The 20578-nt window shown below is 43.2% G+C and overlaps 1 long non-coding RNA gene across 1 annotated transcript in view; it reads left to right on the forward strand.

Moving 5' to 3' along the window:
* LOC131279156 (uncharacterized) overlaps window positions 1-20578 on the forward strand; it is a 48027-nt gene that overhangs the window by 18976 nt on the left and 8473 nt on the right. The window contains exon 3 of the long non-coding RNA XR_011649233.1: window positions 20321-20355. This is a non-coding gene — a long non-coding RNA (uncharacterized lncRNA). The remainder of the gene's footprint in view (window positions 1-20320; window positions 20356-20578) is intronic.

The raw sequence follows: 20578 nt of genomic DNA on the forward strand, positions 1-20578 counted from the left end.
TATGCCTGATACGTGGTGAGCCCATAATAAGATTAGTTCCATTTGCCATCCAGAAATAATCCATGAATAACACTTGGTAAATATCATCCCATACTTCTTCACTTTATGCACATATCCAGATTGGATGGGTGGATATATAGAGGACAGAAAAAAACTCTTTTAGTAACAGGGCCATTATTCATACCTTTAAAAATAATTTAAAACACTAGATTTGGTTTTATCTGAACTTAGAAGAAAGGAAGCTCAGGTGAAATTGATGAACTTCAAATAATTAGTTCCTAATCACAAAACATATTCATTCCTAAAAGGTTACCCCAAGGTTAAGAAAAAATAATAAGCGATGAAAGTCAATTGAAAAGTTGGGTAGGTGATTTTGATTGACCGCCTGCTAGGGAATGTGATGATTTAGCATTTGTGCTTCTTCCTGTCACCAAATATTTGATGCTTCTATTACTTTAAATTTGTTAGGGTTTATAATGTCTACATTCTGATTTGCAAGCTTTTATTTCTCCAAAAGAAGTTCTCATTCTGCATTTCATTGGATTAAATGCCTACTTCTAATCCTTTTGTAAAGACTTTTACATTTCTAGTTCTTTAATTTGATTAATCTCTTGACTCACTATATTCCACTTTCAAATAGCTGCCCAAACCCCACCTTTTTACCCTTGCAGAAGGACTCAATGGTGCTATATTCCTTGGATTTTTTCATATTGGAGAATGTCTGACTGTTATCCCTCTGTATGGGAATGACTGCTTGCTGAGTGTAATATTCTTGGGTCATCTTTTCTTTCCCTCAGAACCTTATGGACATTCTTCCATCATCTTCTGGCATTGAAATTTGCTATTTAAAAGGATGAAGCCAGTCCAAACATTTTCCCCTTGTAGGACCATTTGTTTTCTGCTTGGATGCTTGAAGAATTCTTTCCTTAGTCCTGTAGTCTTAAAGGTGATTCTCTAGCAAATTTTCCTCGTTTACAGTGGGCTTTTTTTCACTTGCAGATTTAAATGTTCCTTGATTTTGGAGAAATTTTCCTGCATTATGTCTCCAAGTACTTTTTCTGTTCTGTTTTTGGGGGAGAGGGGTAGGGACCTCTATTTCAGGTTTGGACACCAATTTATCGTGTTTCTATTTTCTTCTTTACAGTTGCTTGAGGTGAGAAACACAAACAAACACAGAAAAAGTGAACAAAGCCATGCATAAGCTCATGAGTAATAGAGACATCAGGTGCCACAGGAATTCTGAAGCATTATTAGTGAGGATTAAATGAAATAATACACACAGTGCTCAGTAAACAGTGGCTGTTATTATGGAAGGCCTTGGGTTTCTAACTTGAGTTCCTTGGGGGTAAAGATGCTATCTTATTTCTCATTGTAGGCCTAGCACATAGTAGATGATCAATAAATATTTGGATGACTTTATTATATAAGTTAGGTTATATTTCACTTAAACCAGGGATAGGTAGACTATAGCCTGTGGGCCAAATGCAGCCTACTGCCTGTTCTTATACAGTCTGTGAGTTAAGAATGGCTTAAATGGTTGAAAAATATCAAAAGAAGAAAAATTTGAGGCACTTAAAAATTATATGAAATTCAGTATTCAGTGTCCATAAGTAAAGTTTTATTGGAACACAGCCACACATTCATTTATGTATCATCTAGGGCAAGTGTTGGCATACTTTTTCTGTAAAAGGCAGAATAGCAAATATTTTAGGATTTGTGGGACATATGGTCTGTTCCAACTACTCAACTCTGCCATTGTAGCATGAAAGCAACCATGTGCAATAATCTGAAAAGAGAAGGCCTGAATATAGGAAACAGTGAAAAAAATGGAAGGACTCCTAGACAGGGAGCTGAGTCTCCTGGCTTCTAGTTCACTGGATTGGATTGTCTGTAAAACAAAAGGGTTGGGCTACATTTCCAATAATTTTTTTGGCTCTAAAATGTCTATTTTTCTATTCAGGTATCCTAGTTAAAAACCTGGACCTTTTCTGAAGGTACAGTAGCAGTTAGAATAATTTTTTTTTTTTAAGATTTCTTTTATTCCCCTTTCCCCCTCTACCCCCGAGTAGTTGTCTGCTCTCTGTGTACATTCGCTCTGTGTTCTCTGTTTGCTTGCACTCTTGTCAACGGCACCGGGAATCTGTGTCTCTTTTTGTTGTGTCATCTTGCTGCATCAGTTCTCCATGTGTGCACCCCACTCCTTGGGCAGGCTGCACTTTTTTTTCATGCTGGGAGGCTCTCCTTAACAGGGCGCACTCCTTGTGCGTGGGGCTCCCCTACATGGGGACACCCTTGCGTCACAGGGCACTCCTTGTGCACATCAGCACTGTGTGCGCGTGGCCAGCTCCACATGGATCAAGGAGGCCAGAGTTTGAACCTTGGACCTCCTATGTGGTAGGCAGATTCTCTAACTGTTGAGCCAAGTCTGCTTCCCTAGAATAATTTAATTGCAAGCAACAGAAACCAACTCTACTTAATGTACCCACAAAAGCTATTAATTGTAAGGATATGAAGGTAGGTCACAGACCTAAAAGGTGAGCAGAAAATCCAGGCTTGGAGAGGTCAGGATCCAGAGCAGGCCATGGGATCCAGACAGCAGGAACCAATGGAAACTTTCTTCAGTGTCCCACAGTCTCAGGTGGTGAACGCCGACCATTCTCAAGAGCACTCAAGGTTGAAGTTCTGACGGTATGTTTCTAGCTTAGCTTAGATTTGTATAAAAGAACCACCACGACTGTATCAAGTAGAGAGGGGTAGTTCCCTAAAACTAAATGCGACTATTACTAGAAAAAGGGAACTGGATGCTCGGCAGGCAAAAAACAATAGATATCCACGATAGAATGAAGGACATGACTGTCTAAGTGCTAGACACTGTGGAGTAAGGAGCCAGGCCTGATTTTCAGTTATTTGCTCATTCTCTCAGCAAAACTTACTGAATTTGTGAATGACGTTTTGGAGGACACCAGTAAATCAGTCAATCAATCAAAAAGACCTTTATGACTGATGATGGGAAAGGGTGTGTGGATTACACTCAAGAAGACCTGGGAACAGAATCACACTCCCTTTTAATTTGCATCATTAAAATATATCCGGGCAACTTCAGCTCATTATAGGAGAGATGTTAAGTAATCCTCTAATTATATGTATTACACTGTAGGCAGAGGATCCTGAAACAAGTGACTTATCTCACATGTCAAGGGGCAGAGCTAAAAGCAGGTCTTGGCTTCCTGACTTGAATAACTGTTCTGAACCTGCTGCTTAGCAACCACGCCCCGCTTCAGGCGCAGCTACCCTGGAAGGAACCTGGCACCTGACTCCCGCACTAAACCGCGAACTTCTTCTGGGTCCCGTTCCTCGGTGTTTCTCCCCGGGCCTTGCTCGGCACTGGACACACAGCAGACGGTTAGCCCAGTGAGGATTCTGCTTTCCAGCTTCCACGGCTGTCAGTGACCTACTGGATGAAGACTGGAGCTGAACGGGCGTTGAAAATAATCCCCCACCCCCCGCCCCAGTTGCTCTCAGAAATGCCTGGATGTGGGGGCAGGGAAGAACTTATTTCAGAGCGGAGGGATTTCAGAATTTGCGGAGGGATTTCAGAAGTTCCGCAGATGGTTCCTCCGAGAGTTCCGCAGATGGTTCCTCCGAGAGTTCCGCCGATGGTTCCTCCGAGAGTTCCTCCGGAAGTTCCGCCGGAAGTTCCGCCGGAAGTTCCGCCGGAAGTTCCGCCGGAAGTTCCGCCGGAAGTTCCGCCGGAAGTTCCGCCGGAAGTTGGGCGTCTGCATTAGCGCACTGCTCGTTCTGGGTGTGCATGTTCCTTCCGGCAAATAATGAGAAAGTATGACCTCAGCAAGCAAACTAGCAACTCTAATTGTCTCCATTCATCCCTCCCTTTCTATGGGGAGAAGCTGGCCTGTGCCTCTAAATTTGCTCCAAAGAAATGTCGATAGAAATTTGTCATCGATCAAGTGCTTGTGCCTGTGTGTGCCTTTTGTCTGGAAGTGTCCACCTCTTGGAATAAGCTTCGGGAGCCGGTCCCAGCCTTTACCCAGCGGTGTCTGATTCTGAGGACGCCTCAGTCGGGCGGTGGCTGTCCTAGCCCCACAGCTGCATCCTGGAGGGTGGCCCTGGGGCCGTGGAAGCATGTATGAAATAAAATGGCTTCTTTTCCTGATTTACCATTATCTGAAAAGGAGGTTTCTGAGCACGGCTTTTTTGTTTCCTGAGGTGATCAGCTTCTTCCACTCGACCTAGATTTGGGGGACTCCTTCATCTGTCGACACACTTGTGACAGAAAGGCAAGGCTTCCAGCTTCAGTTTCACAACCACCTCGAGTGTCTCCAATTAGTGTTGAGAAATCCTCAAAATTAAATTAATCTCAGTTTGGCTTAATAAATCAATATCACGCTGTACTTAGAGGAGCAGAAGGGAGAATGTCAGGAAACTAACAACTTTACAGATTGTCCTATCTCCAAAAAAGATTGGTGTCCTTGGAGATTATTTTGGGCTGGTTCATCACCACTTTTCTTATCTCTGTGGCAGGAATATGGTATTGATTTCTTGAAAGAAAAAAATTATTTTGATAGTTTTTTTTATTGCATCTCGATATCAACCAGCTCTCTACATTTACTCCAAAGCCCTTAATTTTCTCCTTATTGTGCCCATGTAACTATGATTATTTCACTTTCCCCCCTTTGCCCTCACTTCATTTCCCATAACTATTGCCATATAGTGTTGATTCTTCAGCCTTACTGTGACAGTGAATAAGAGGTTTTTATTAATAAGGCTTGCCGGAGCTGGCTGACTTCACGCCAGTTTCCCTGGCAACTCCAGTGGGCAGTGAAGACCAGGCCTTTTACTTAGACGCCACCCTTGGCTACACCTCCCTTATAATCCAGGAGCTTTTCCAGAAAGCCAGCTTGCCTCCTTCCTTCGTTGTTCTACAGTAACCATTTAGAAGCAAAACCAGAGGAAAATAATTTCATTTATATTTCAACAGGACCTCATTTTTCCCCATGTAGCCACACAAATTTAGAATCACACAAATTTGGAGCAATATTGAAGGATGTGTCCAGGCAGGAAGGTGGTAACAATATTAAGTCATCAAGGTCCCTGATGGAGTCGTCCAAATGCAACTGATCAGCCCTTTTCCTTAGTTCACACCGTTTGACTTAATGTGGCGTCTGTTCAGAGATAATGTGGTATCAGACAGTTCTCATCTTTTCCCTCACCTGCCCTCTCCTTTTTTGACGAACGGGTCTCATCTTTTCCCTCACCTTTTTCTGTTTCTGTCTTTAAAAAGTTTCCAAACTTTTAAAATGTCAAACCCATTTAGACAGTGATTCAAATACCAGGAGCATCCCAAGAATGTTTAAAGTTTCCATTCCATCAAGTGGCTTTGAGCAAAGTGCAGACGTTCAGGCGGGCACACTCTGCAGCCAGACCCAGGCGTTCCTCAACTCTCCAGGGGAGGGAGGTTTGAGATATAAGCCCAGGGTTCCCCAGGACGAAAGCCTTAGGAAGGAGTGTAGAGAGAAACGACCAGCCACATGTGTGAAGCGGATTTCAGCAGGGTCTGATTTCCCTTTTTCTCTGGCTGAATATTTCTTTCTCTGAAGCTGACCCCACTGATACCCAGTCACCCGATAATTAACATTCTGTGCAATACGAGCTTTTGTTTAGGGCTTTTTCTTCTATGAAAGCTGTGGGGCGGGTTGGAGAAAAGGGAAATTTTTCGGCAGGGATGAACCTACAGAAGAGAACACTGTGGAAAGCAGGGGAATGCAGGACTGTGCTTTGAGCACTGTTTTGTGGATCAGATAGAAACCCTTGCCAGGGCCTGATTGCACGTTATCTTTGTTACATCAGAGGACGATTGGCTCCGAATTTATGAGAGAAGAAACAAAACACACCCCAAATTTGTTCTAATGCTTATTAATGGCTATTTTCCTTGCTTTCTTTAATTTGCATCCGTGGCCACCAAATATCACTATGAAAACTCTTTAACTGTAGTGTCCGTAGCCCTGCTTGTAGCCAGGCCAGTGAGATTATTAAAACTCACCCAAGGGCTGCAGACAATTAAAATAATGATGTGCAGCTCCACAAATTGGCATGAGTAGCTTGGCTGATACCAAAGAGGAAAGGAGGATTTTAAGCCTCTCTAGTAAGCCAGCTTTAATGAGGGTGCTCTTTGCTTCTCTTGCCATCCTTTCTAGTTCTAAAATAAAGCTACCAAGATCTGTCGATGTAATCCCTATGGTGACACTATCCCCAGGCAGAATGGTCCTCTGTTTAAAAGTCTCATTCCCTATCTTGTCACCCTTGTTTCTCTTGAATTGCAAAGGTTAGCCTGAATGAAGCATTGCGTGCGACCTTTGCAATTTCCATTTGATCCTGCAAGGAGAGAGGGGAGGATTAGGTTTGAGTTGTGAGAAAATTCAATTGCTTGCTTCATGGCTTTCTCTTGCTGGTGGTGGTATGTTTTCCGCCCCCTTGGGGAGTCCGATTGCTTAAACAAGGCTTATTCTGAGCTTGAATCAAACGCTAGTTGAGGGCTGGGGAGGTCCCCAGCTGTTTGGTGGACCACCTGTTTGTAAAGAAGCAAAATCTTAAAAGAGAGAGTATAAAGATTTTTTTGATAGCGCTGACTCAGGCAAGGGAACATTTTAAGGAGGTAAACTGTAACTGAATTAGAAACAGGCAGATTAGCTCTTCTTGAGAATATCCTTTGTCAAACAATTAGGGAGAAAGTGCTTGACATGATGCACTTCAGATTTGATATGACAGAGACTGTGGGGGTGGGGATGCGATTCACTGAGATGAGTGTGTGTACCAGCTAAGGCTTGCTGTTCTGGCACCTGACTATAAAATGTATACATACTATACCCATTATGGGTAAAAACCTTCCTCTGGCTAATGGATCTCACTGATTAGCAAATAAACTCTGTTTCTACTTCTGTTTTCAAATCACTAGCTTATTCTAAAAAAAGTCAACAACAAGAACAAGAGAATCTCCAACTCTACAAATAATTCTAAAAACAGAAAGGGATGCTAATGAACAAATACCGGGTTTACCCCCCCGCCCCGGGTGGAAATGTTGTTTATTGTTAAATTAATTACATTAAGTCCAAAATATTTCATTCATCCATATTATTATCTACTGGCATCAATATAAAGAAGTCCATAAAATAGTGGTTACAAAAAAGAACTTTTCCAATCAGACATACTAATGACACAAGTGACAAAATTCCAAAGAAAGGATGCACATATAAATAGAATTATATACTCTCAAGAACTGGAAGAGAAAAAAGACAAAAAAAAAAGAAAAAAAAAGAACTGGAAGAGACCTTAGAAGTACTCAAGCCAACCATCTTTAGCACTCAGTTCTCAAAGGGAAAAACGGATGACCATGAAGATTCAGATATCTGTGTTATTAGCCCACCTTTAAAATTTATGTTATTTGTCATGCTCACAATTTACTTTTAAGAAATGTAAAGGTCAGTTAAATGAAATATTAGTTTAGAAAAGGGCATGTCAGGATTGGCTACTCTCCCAAAATGTGGCTCATTCTCAAGGTGTGTGTGTGTATGTGTATATATATATATATATGGGGTATATATACACACTTTATTCTCAAACCTCTAAAATGCCCAATAGGTGATCCAGGAATTTTCCCCTGTAATTTCAGCCTTGTATTTATCTGATGTACCTTACTTGACTGCACTATAATCAGTGGTAAAGCAAATATTCCCTATAGTCAAGATTATCCTTGAAAATCCCTTAAATGACTGTTAAAGTATGGTATAGGGCCATCCTCACTAAGTACAAAACAGCCAGATTTTTCTCCAACAATGGATCAGATTGCTGTTTTGTTTAATTTCTTTTTGCTTTCCTTTGTTTGTTTTTGTCTGGGAATGAGATGAATCAGTTGGCTCCTATTTAGAGGCCCTGACGTACCCCAAACATTTATCTTTAAAACTCTAGACTCAGTTTAGTCTCACATCTGAGAGGTCCAAGGGAAGTGAAAGTAGCCGAGCGGGCAGCAGGTCTGTGTCCCTCATCTTGTTGCCTCGGGGGCCTTGCTCATTGAGTTGATGGGTGGTTGGAATGGCCCACACTATTTAAAATGTTATTTTTCCTTCTCTTTCTTTATAGTGGGGGAGGGAAGGGCTAAGTGCACATAGCTGAATTTGTATCATATGGTTTATTATCACTCTACAGTAAATATTTATTGAATTAATAAATGTTGGGATGATACTTTGTTCAATTGTTCTGTTGTTTCTCACTGGAAAAGAATCAATGGTTTAAATGACATTCAGGGGAAGCGGACTTGGCCCAATGGATAGGGCGTCCGTCTACCACATGGGAGGTCCGCAGTTCAAACCCCGGGCCTCCTTGACCTGTGTGCAGCTGGCCCATGCACAGTGATGATGCATGCAAAGAGTGCCCTGCCCCTCAGGGTGTCCCCCGTGTAGGGGAGCCCCATGTGCAAGGAGTGTGCCCTGTAAGGAGAGCCGCCCAGTACGTAAGAAAGTGCAGCCTGCCCAAGAATGGCACCACACACACACAGAGTTAACACAACAAGATGACACAACAAAAAGAAACACAGATTCCGGGTGCCACTGATAAGGATAGAAGCGGTCACAGAAGAACACACAGCAAATGGATACAGAGCGCAGACAACTGGGGGTGTAGGGGGAAGGGGAGAGAAATAAATTAATTAATAAAAAATAAATAAATGACATTCAGTAATAATAAAGTATGTGAAAAAGCTAAAAGGCAAAATAAGCCATCACTTAACTTTTTTTTTTTTTAAGTCAGACTACTTAAGTCTGAAGGCCTGGCCATAAATATCCTACATTTCTTAGGGGTACAATATATAGCAATGCTGGCCATTTTAATACCATCACTAATCATTTGGAATACTCTGACATCCTTCCACTATAGTATTTGTGTATTTAGTGGAACCTTTTTAAAAAGTCATGACACTAGCCAACAAAAGTCATTTCATAGTTATGATGTAATTATAAGGTAATATTTCAGGGCTGTCAAGATCAAAGATTTGAAATATGACTTATAAAAAAAAAAGTTCATGAGAGACCCCTCCAAACAACCTTTTAAAGGAACTTGACCAATAGCATCTCATTTTCTGTTTTCCTTAGGTTTTTGAAAGCAGAATCATACAAAAGATACATTCTCCAGAGGCACATGAATTAAAGTTAAAGAGTAAAAATAAATAATCCTAGATGAAGCCTTTTCCTCTGATTTAAACAGTGGGAAATATATATATTCAATGTATTAGCAATAAAAGAGGAAAACTGTACTCAAATTACGAATTAGGCCCAATATCAAAAAATCTAAATATGGATATCATGAAAACCATTTTATGGTTTCCTTCCTTGACTTAAGGAAGTTTTTTAATGTGGGGTATCTGTCTAATTTATCTTCTTGGGCCTTATAATCCAAAAGTAGAGGTTATCCTCAAATATTAAAATCCTTTCTGTGCAATAAACCCTGCAATGACAGATACGCTTTTCTATATTTTAGCTTGTTGACCACTGTAAACTGGGCTCTAAACTACTGATCTCGACTGAATTGGCTGATGCCTGGGTAGGTTCAGGAAGTTATCTTCTTCTGCTTATCTAAGGTGATGAAGAAAGGAAACATCAAGTTACAATTCTCCCTTGTTAGCAACTCCATATTCCCCAAACTAAAAAAAGAAGAAAACAAACAATGCCTATTCATATATAAAGCATTTTTAGATGATGATGATGATTTGTTTTTATCACGATCTGCCAACTTTTTGAAAGGAAAAAGGAGTGTTTGTGGTGCCTTCCTCTCTCTGATAACTCAGAGTAGGACTCCCCTCAGCATCTTCACTTGAACTTCTTGACAGGCTTGGCAGAGAACACCTTAATTTGTTTTTGAAGAGGACAGATCCACAGGGGTAGAAGAATTAATTGAAGATCACATGTAAGTGAGAAGACAATTCAATTACACATTTTTTCCCAGAAAGATAAAACCTTTGCTTTTGTCACTGAAAAATGCCACTGCCAACGGAGACTCTAAGTTGGTATAATATGATGCCCCCACTTGGGGCTCAGATATGCTATTTCCCAGAAAGGATGTTCCCCTAAGGTTTTCCCCATGTTACTTGTCACCGAAAGGCCACCCTCCCTCACAAAACATGAACCTGTTAATAACCACAGTCATTGAAGTAATAATAATGATAATTATTATTACAAATAACCACAATAACCATAGCAGCTAGTATTTGAGGGTCTACTACTCTGTGTCAGATACCAACTTCGGCAATTTGCACACATTATCAGCTTGTTAAACCCTGCTGCACTCCTTTAAAGAAGGGCTTATTATCATCACTTTATAAATGAAGAAACTAAGCTCAGAGATGTTAAGGAGCTTAATGTCGCATAATAAATGAGTAGTAGAGCTGCATTTGAACCCATGTCTGACTTCCCCCATGCTCTTTTGTACTCTTTCTGGACAACTGTTATGGCTATTTTTTCAGGGAAGCCAAATAAATGGGGAGCAAATGTTCCAGGAATTTCTTGGGAAGATTGGGGACTAAATGACCTGCACTCTTACGGAGGTTCTTTCACTGAACTTTGGAGGCCTATCTCACTGACTCTTGTACTCCTGTAGCTGGGCACATAAGAGAGCAATAAACATAGAATGGATAACGATAATAGATGCTCATTAAATTTATTCTGAATTGACCTGAATTTTTAAAAAAATTATTGAGGTAATATATATGCAACTCAAAATATCCCATTTAAACTGCTTTCAAGTGTTCAATTCAGTGGTGTTAATTATAGTCACAATGTTATGCTACCATCACCACCATCCATTACCAAAATTTTTTCAAGCAGAAAGTCTGTACCCATTAAGCAATAACGTTCTACCCCCAATCCCCCGCCCTTTCAATTTATTTTCTGTCTCTGTGGATTTGCTATTCTAGGTGTTTCATGCAAGTAAAATCATCACATTTTTCCCCTTGTGTCTGGCTTATTTCACTCAACATGATCTCTTTAAGATTTGTCCATGTAGTGGCATATATCATAACTTCATTCCTTTTTACAGCTGAATAATATTCTATTGTATGGCTATACCACATCTTGTTTATCCATTCATCTATTGTTGGACACTTGGGTTGCTTCCACCTTTTAGCAATGGAAATAATCCTGCTTCAAATATTGCTGTACATATATCTATCCTAATCCCAGCTTTCAGTTCTTTGGGGTATACACTTAGGAGTGGGTTTGCCGCATCATATGGTAATTCTGTGTTTAACTTTCTGAGGAAGTGCCAAACTGTCCCCAGAGTTGATTTTTAAAACCACTGCCATACCAGCAGTGAGGGCCCCATAATTTCTATATAGAATGAGCTTAAGCAGTGATAACCCGCTCGGAAGGTGGCCTGGGGGGACCCTCTTGGAACAGAACAGAGGATGGGTGGCTTTGGTCCTGGCGGCTCATGGTGGCTCTGGGCACCCGAAGGCCTCATGAGAGTGCTCAGCATGGCCACAAAGCGTGCAGTCCAGCTGAGTGATGGTGCAGTGGTCTCGCCGCCAGCCCAGAACCTCCCACCTCCCGCAGACATCACAGGAGGCAGTGAAGGACAGGAGGGGTTGACGGGGTGCCTGTCCCCTTGGTCAGCTCTCTGCTGCCAGCAGTTCTGCAGCTGGACTACTTGGGGTGTTTTCTGCAAAGTGATGACAGTGTGATGGAAGAGGCTTGCGATGGCGCAGCCTGGCCGAGCACTGGGAAGGCTTGTGTTCACATTTGCCTCAGCTGCTCTCCTGAGGACCCACCCAGCGTGGTGGGGCTCACACATTGAAGAGGGGGAGGGGCACCGTCCTGAATGTAACAGCTTAGCCCATTAATCGAAAGCAAAATTCCCCCAAATATAAAACAATGTCAGTGACATCTCCCTCTTCAGAACAGGACAGTGGAGGGTCCAGCTGGGCTGGCCAGGCCCATGTTTCGTGGCTGTAGCAAAGACGAGGACAGAGGACGTATGTGATAAAGTTTCTCCGTCAGAGAAGAGATTTTTGAAACTGGCTTCCAAGGAAAGAGTGGGGCATTGTTGTTGAAGCTTGGGTCTCAGAGGAAGACATCTTCCCAGCTGAACACTTAAACCCAAACCACAGAACTGGAAATTCTAGACTCTGGTTGAGAGCACCTGGAGGGCCAGACTTTGCAGATCTCTTTCTTTGTGCTGCAGCTCTTTTGATGTCTCTGAAGGGTTAGCCCTGAATTAAGCAGGGGCTTGTACCATTCTCTGGAGGTGTCCTCCCTGTCAGCCAGCCTCCCTTGCCAGTCTCAGCATTTTAAATCCACCATTGCTTGGCATCCCTGTGAGCAATGTTGTAAATGGGAATGCACTTCACAAACATTAGTTACCTTGAAGACATCTAGATTCCTCTCGGAGCCTAAATTGTGCTAGCTTGAAGCAGAAATTCACCAAAGACCTGTGGAATAAATAAAATGATTGGCTGGAACTGCCATCTGGCTGATTTGAAAAACTGAAATCCTCAGACGGTCCTTCCTGTTTTGCTACATCAGCCTAGTTTCTGTAAGCATAAAAGGTGACGAGAATATCTGAGGAGGCATGTCACAGAGCAGTTGTTAAGTGGTAAACCGTCCCCAAGAAAGTGAGGCCATCACAGCATGGGAAAAGTTTCTGCCTTTTCCTTCTCTCCTGGGCAGCCCTGGTTATCATGTTTCTAGGTGGGGGGGAGAAAGATAGATTTTTCCCAGAACAGTCCCAAGAAGAGAGCTCAGTAAAACCTGGCTCTCCAAGTGCTTACAACCAAAGAATCTGTGGACTTTTGACCCTTCAAATGCTAACTAAAAAAAAAAAAAGCTTTTTGTACCTTCTCATTTATGAAATATATCAAAGTGGGGCAAACATATAAGAAAATTAAGCCCATAAATTTCACAATCACACTTGTTCTTAGAAACCTCTAAGAATTTATGCCTGAGTTCTATTTTATTTGTAACTGTAACTTTGTTTGCTCTGGAAGGGGAAGTTCCTCCAGCTCAGGGTAATTTAATTTTGTCAGTAACCAGACACATTCTGTTTAGATTTGGAATCCTTTTAAAATGGGAGCTTTCTATCAATCACCCGCCTCAAGCATGTTTGGATTATGGGCTCTTCTGGAAAGGGGCCTTCTGCTTATTGATGACACGGGGACCAACGGCCTTATCTGGCGCGGCTTCCTAGAGAGAAATATTATCAATATCCACGTGTTAATTAGCAGGAAATGGCCTGGCCACAGATCTCCCTGCCACGTGGCCTGCCCCTGCCCGGTCCAGCCCAGCTCTGCCTCCTTAGGGATTGGCCGCAGTGAGACACTGCGGAAGGAAGACAAGAATTCCAGCAACAGTGAAAACATAACTTTCCACTCCATCAGAAGAAGCCAAACACAGAAACCATATTCAAAGAGTTCTTTGTCCACAAGATAACGCTTGAATCGGAAACTTGTTTAGCCAGATTCTCTTGTTACAAATTACTGCTTCATCAGTGGGGGTGGGGAGACATAATCCATCCTTTAAATAATAGGACGATTCCTTCAGGAAGGTCGGTAACTCCAAACGTGGGTTTTTTTTTAAAACCCCTCTGCCCCAACTTCAGTCTCCAGTGTGGAAAAATGTGCCCCTGACTGCTTAAGGGTGTTCACTTGGATGAAGGGATTTAAGCACAGATAACCACAGATGAGCATGTGTGACTTGCAAGTTGGAGAAGAAAAGGGGCAAAGAGCAGCATATGTAAGATACCCTCCTTCCGAGGGGTTAGAGGTGGAGGAAGAGACAGGAAGGATGGAGAGAGAGGGAGAAGAGACGGATAGGCCTCTCCTTGCAGTACGTTCTTAGGAGAACAATTGCCTCTGTTCCAAGCAGTCTGAGGGAGTTGCTTGGGAAATGCTAGATCTGGGCTTAGGACAGGTTGGAGCCTGTGTGCATGCATGAGGGCCTGGTGACCAAGGGCCCAGGTGGGAGGGCCTGGGGTGCTGACACTGGAGCAGGGCTGGGGAGATGTTTTGGCCCATGACCTGCCCACCTCCACCCAGGGTTCCAACAGAGTCGGTTCCTAAAGCCCCCTCCAGCATTCCTGGCACGGATGGAGGAAAGCACAGATTCCTGGGGAGAGCCAGGTTGGCTGTTGGAGACAGAATGGGATTCTGACTGCTCAGTGCTCTGGTGCTGGCTGGGCGGCAACCACCAGGGAACTTTAAAAATACACATGTCTGAGTTCTCTGAGATCTTTTTTTTGTTTTTGTTTTTTTAAGATTTATTTTATTTATTTCTCTCCCCACCCCAGTTGTCTGTTCTCTGTGTCCATTTGCTGTGTGTTCTTCTTTGTCCACTTCTGTTGTTGTCAGCGGCACAGGAATCTGTGTTTCTTTTTGTTGTGTCATCTTGCTGTGTCAGCTCTCCGTGCGTAGGGCGACATTCTTGGGCAGGCTGCACTTTTTTTGCACTGGGCGGCTCACCTTATGGGGTGCACTCCTTGAGCGTGGGGCTCCCCTACGCGGGGGACACCCCTGCATGGCAGGGCACTCCTTGCGCACATCAGCACTGCGCATGGGCCAGCTGCACACAGGTCAGGAGGCCCGGCGTTTGAACCACGGACCTCCCATGTTGTAGATGGACGCCCTATCCACTGGGCCAAATCTGCTTCCCTCTAAGATCTTTTGAATCTGAAATCTCTGTGAGGATCCAGGCTTGTGAATTTTGTTTTCCAAATCTCCCCACATATTTCTCTTGCCACAGGTGTGGAAACTGATGACTTGAGAGTCCCTTCTAGCATGAACAGTCTTGCTTTGTTTTAAACCTTCTAATGTATAGGCACTAGTTGGGAAGGCCAAATGGAGAAACTGGCTATCCTTTATGGGCTTGCACAGTCCCAAGGGCAGAATTCTCCAAATAACACCTTTCCCAAAATGGGTTTGGAAAGGGCCACTCACCTGGAATTCTTCAGACTTCTGGTTTCCCAAGACAGGAATTTGTAGCATCACCAGGTTTATGGTTTCAGGACCTGATGTCTTGCACAAGCCAGCCATGGCTGATGGTAAGCCCAGGCCAGCCCCTGGGAGATGGGAAAGAGCGGGACCAAGCAGCCACCGCCATGCTGAAACCAGCCTCCATCTCATCCCTCATACCCCTCCTGGTTGAGCTCTGACAGGGCTCCACATGCAGCCTTTCCTGCTTGACTACCTCTCCTCTGTGCATTCTGGCTTCTTTCCCTCAACCCCCCCCCTTGTTTTGCTTCTTAGTATTTATTTATTCATTATCTTTTATTCCCCACACCCAACTCCCTTTCCCTCCTCCACAGGCAACTATTCTCATGTGCTTAAAGTGGATCTTTTGGTTTGTGTGTGTTCTTGCAAAATGTGTATTGTTGCTCTAGTGTATGTTGAGTACCTACTATGTGCCAGGCATTTGGGGCATATTAGTGAACAGAACCAATAAGGATCCCAGATTTTATGGGATGTATATTCTAATAGGGGATGGAAGACAATAATCTATAAACAAACAATTAAGAAAATTATCAGTATGTTAGAAGGTGATAGTGCTCTGGAGAAAAAAAACAATGGAGAAAAGGGGAATCAGGAGTACGATGGTGGTGGTAGAGGTTGGGCAAGCTGCAGTATTAAATTTTCTGTGCATACGTTTTTTTTTAAAATTTATGTAAATGATATTACTATATGTGGCAGCTTAAGCTTAGTTTATGAATCCCAAAAGGAGAAAGATTGTTTTTTGAACTAGTTTATTCCTGTGGGTGTGATACTCTTTGATTGCATTGAATTTGGTTGAGGGTCCTTTGATTGAGGCCTGACTCAGGTTGAGTCTCTGCCCCCTTGCTGGGTGTGATGTAAATGGAAACACAAAGAGATACAGACTCACACAGACTCAGGAAAAGGAAGCTGCCATATTTGGTCATGCCATGTGAGAGAGAACTAGAGGATCGCTTATGCACAAAGTCCCAAAGAGGCTGAACCCATGGAGCAGCTCAAAAGCAGACAGTGAACCCAGAGGGGAAGGCTGACGCCTTAGCAGAGAACGGCCGCCATCTTGCTTTGTCAGGTGCCTGTAACACAGAATCAACAGCAGCCAACTTTGGTGAGAAAGTACCTCTTTTGGCACCTTGGTTTGGACTTTTCATGGCATTGAAACTGTAAGCTTTTACCCTCAATAAATCCCCTTTATAAAAGCAATGCATTTCTAGGACGTTGCATCAGCAGCCCTTTGGCAAACTAAAACACTATGTATTTCATTTTACTTTTCTTTCTTTCTTTTTTTTTTTTTGACTTGGCACTGTCTTTTTAGGATTCATTCAAGATGCCAAGAGTACATTAAATTTGGTCCTTATAACTTCTTGTGTTTGTTCACCATGTTTACTTATTTGTTCTCAGTGATAGACACTCAAATTGTTTCCAATTTACCATTGTCATGAATAACGCTGTAATCTGCATTATCATAAGTTAAAAATGTATTTGGGATCTATACTTAGGAGGGAAATTGCTGCATGCAAAATCTACCTATACTTAATTTCACCAAATGTGCCAGATTGCTCCTCAGAATTGCTGCAACAGCATACACGAATGTCCCTCTAGGTCTCTATCCCTGTCAACACTTGGTATTATCCAGTTTCCTGGATTTTTTTTGCCAGAGCATTCTGGCTACTGTTTTCACCACTCTGCTGAAATGATGTCCTGCCTTTGCATTCCATGGCCCTGTCCTTCCCTTGCTCCCCTCTGTTCTCTCGTCACTTGGCCCACTCTCCACTTCCTTCTAGCCACTAGCACTTGTGTACATTGCTGGGCTGTCTGATTTTCTAACCTCAGGTTTCATTCCAAAGTTCATTTCTGAGGTCAAAATTCCTACCTCTTAGTCATCAGGATAGTATCCTAACGACTGTCCCACCCTTCCCTGATATAAGTTTTGTTTCTACACCATCTGAGGGAAGGACTGTATCTTATTTACTTTCAAAGCCTCAGCACCTACTGCTGTCTGGCATTACTAGGTGTTCAATCAAAATGCATTAAGTGAATGAAGGAATGAAGAAGTGATTGCATGAAAGCTTTCTCTCTCACACATAACAATTGCTCCCAGCATCAGGCTTTCATATCTTCTCAAAATACCTCTCTGCTTTACCCATTCATCTGCTTTGTCCTTTTTTTTCAAAATTTGACTCAACGCCTAGAAACTCCACAAATCTCACCCATACCCCCAACTTGGTCACTCCTTTTCTCCTACTTGGGGCTCCTATAGTCTTTGTTTGAGACATAGCAGAGCCAGTTTCCCCATTGGATTTAGGGTTGGCGAATGCTACAGGCCCACGTTAGAGAGCAAAATAGTCTCTATTGGAATCCTGCTCTCTTGGGTCCTATGCCAAATTCTGTCCTTAAGTAATGTCCTGAGTCGCTCCCTGCTCCATCCTCCCACATATTGTGACAACTTGTAACATCAATTTATAACAGTATTTGTTGCTTCGTCTTACGAAACCATTGGATTCAGCCCTCAGTTTTCCTTTTGGGGAACCATCCTCCTTTCATCTTCAGCTTTTGCCTGGGGGTGGGGAGAGGAAGCACGGGGCCTAATCCTAGGCCAGTCACTTCATCCCTCTCCCTTGCTCCACTAACTGGTTGGAAATGGGCACATAACACAGTCAGAACCAATGAGAGGCGATGAGGCTTTTAGGGGGAATGCTGAGAGAGAGATAGAGACTGGAACTCTTTTCTGGTGGACTTAACCTGAAAGGACGTGAGCTCTGGAAGTTTTAGCAGCCACCTGTCACCACGAGGTAAGTACTCATCTGAGATGGAAGCCAATCCCACAGAAGCTGACCCAAGAGATGGTGTCTTAGTTTGCCCCAGGGCTATCGATGCAAAGTACCAGAAATCTGTTGACTTTTATAATGGGGATTTGTTTGGGGTAAAAGCTTACAGTTTCCAGGCTGTGAAAAGTCCAGCTCAAGGCACCATAAGAGGTACTTTCTCACCCAAGTCAACTGCCAAGTGTTGAAGCAAAATGGCAGGTGATCTCTGCCTGGTCTCTCCTTCTCATCGGGCGTCCTCGTCAGCCCAGCTGCCCCACTTTCTTCCTGATTTCAGCTGCAAGCTGGCATAGGGCTTGTCTCCTAGGGCTTCCTGTATCAGTCTCGGCTGTTCTGCACTCTTCCCACTTTCAGCTGTAAGCTATCCAGCAAGTGGTTCATCTCTCCCCGGGGCCTCAGCTTTCTGTCACATGGCAAGATCAAAAATGACAGAGCTCTCTTCCTATGTCTGTCTCAGTGAGTGTCCGTTTATATCAGACCCAGCAAGAAGCAAGGGATTCAACTTGAGTCTTGCCTTACTGGCGTGGAATCAGAAGCCCTAAAGCAATCTTATCACGTAACCTGATCAAAGGCTCCCTCAACTGAAGTTAACTTAATCACAGGATATCACACCCAGAGAAATAGATTAGTTTACAAACATAATCTTTCTCTTTTTGGGACTCATAAAATAATCTCAAACTGCCACAGCTACCTAAAACCCTTCCTGGTTTCCCATCACACTTAGTAAAAAACCAAATATCCTTGCCATGGCCTTCCAGATCCTGCCTGATCAGGCTCCTGGACACCTCTCCAATGTCATTGTCCCCCGCTCTCCACTCCCTCCCTGTGCTCCAGACACTGGCCTCCTCATTGCTCCTCAGACATGCCAAGCACATTCCTGCCTCTGGGTCTTTGCCTTACCATTCCCTCTGCCTTACCATTGCCTCAGATCCTTATGTAGCTTCCTCCCTTACATCTTCCAGGAATCCTCTCAAACGTAGCCAGAGTTTCCCTGGTTCTATCATTTTCACTCCAGTTTACCTTGTTTTAGTCATCTGCAAAGCATATATTCCTACCTGACATGATGTATTTATCTATTTACTGCTCTGTGAGGTCAGGAAATTTGGTCTATTTGTTCACGAAGCTTAGAATAATGCCTGGTACATAGCAGGTGCTCAGTAAATATCTGTTGAGTAAATGGATGCATTTATTTTAAAAGTAAGTATGTATTGCATACTTAGTAATGTGCTTGGGTATTGGCATCAGGTTGTTAACATATACAAGAAAAGAATTAGATTATAAAAGAAAAAACTCTCTGAAAACACATGTATAGAGATAGATGCTAAAAATGTATTAAAACCACTGTAAAAGACTGGAGTCCCAGGTCTGTAGCCTTATCTAATAGCTTCAGTGGTTAAGTATGCCTTGGGAGTCAGTCTTAACCCTGGGGAATGACTGTCCACTTGATTATAGTCCAGCTGTGCCTGAGGGCAGAGGTTCCTGCCCTGGGTGGGCTTGCCAGCTTTGTCCTTGCCACAACCCTAGATCTGTGGCTCTTACCCTGACCAGCCAGCCTGGGCCACATGTGACTGTGGCTTCCAAGGAGAAGAAATGGATGGGTTTGCACAGAGCTGCCACTAGGCCTGGAAAAGCAGCTCAAAGCCATTTCAGAATCTAACTCTGTGTCTGAAGACCTGACAATCACGGTGGAGGGGAAGGGAGAGTGCAGAGTACAGAGATGGTGGGGCAGGGCAGGGCTGTGTATGTAAGAGGAGTAGTGGGTGTGCACGTGTGTGTGTGTGTGTGTGTGTGTGTGACTGTGACTCCTCCAGGGTCCCATGGAGGGTGCCTGGTAGAGGTACTTGATTTATTTATTTTTTACCAAATCCATATAAAGGTCAGTGGATACCCAGGCAAATCTGGGCACAAACCATGATTTTCCCTCCACCAGTTATCAAACAAAAACAGTTTTAAAATATTCCTTGATGATGGAGGAGGTTGTTGTTATGGGCGGAGGAGTGGGGCGAGGGGGGTGGAGGATATATGGGACCTCATATTTTTTTAATGTAACATTAAAAAAATAAATAAAGAGAAAATAAAATAAAATATTCCTTCAGTAGGGTTTCATCTTTATTGCTGAAATACCTTTCTAGGTATTTCATGTGCTCCTCTGTTACCACTAACGAGGCACATCTCCCTTTTCTCAGGTAGAGAAAAGCAAAGCAGAGAGAGGTCATGTGACTCCTTTAAGGGCAGACGCACCTGCCTCCATTGTCAGACCCCAGCTACCATCATGCTTCCAGAAAGCCTTCATCATATAAACAGAGCCTTTAAATCCTTAGACTCTGCCTGGCAACATGCTTTCCCTGCCCTTGGTCAATGGAGGGAGTAGGGACTGCCTAGAAGCAAGAAGATGTGATTGGAAGAGCCTGAAACACTATGCTGAGGCCTCCATTTTATGTTGTCATTGTTTTTTCTTCAGACAGAAGGCTCTGCCTCATGACAAGAAGAGAACTGGTGAGAAGTGCTGACTCTACCTACCTGTGACTGACTGACTGCTCCCCCAAGTTGTCAAGAAAGACTCAGTAATTCCCTTGCAATTCATAGCTGGGCTTCAGGGGCCCACAGGGGTCCCCGTTGTTCAGGGACCACCTCAACCCATATGCAGATCATTTCTAGCTGTTGCAGGGAACAGGTTGTTCTGTGGAGATTAAAAAAAAAAAAATCATTCCTTCTGATT

This window comes from Dasypus novemcinctus, chromosome 7, assembly GCF_030445035.2.
Source record: "Dasypus novemcinctus isolate mDasNov1 chromosome 7, mDasNov1.1.hap2, whole genome shotgun sequence".
NCBI lineage: Eukaryota > Metazoa > Chordata > Mammalia > Cingulata > Dasypodidae > Dasypus > Dasypus novemcinctus.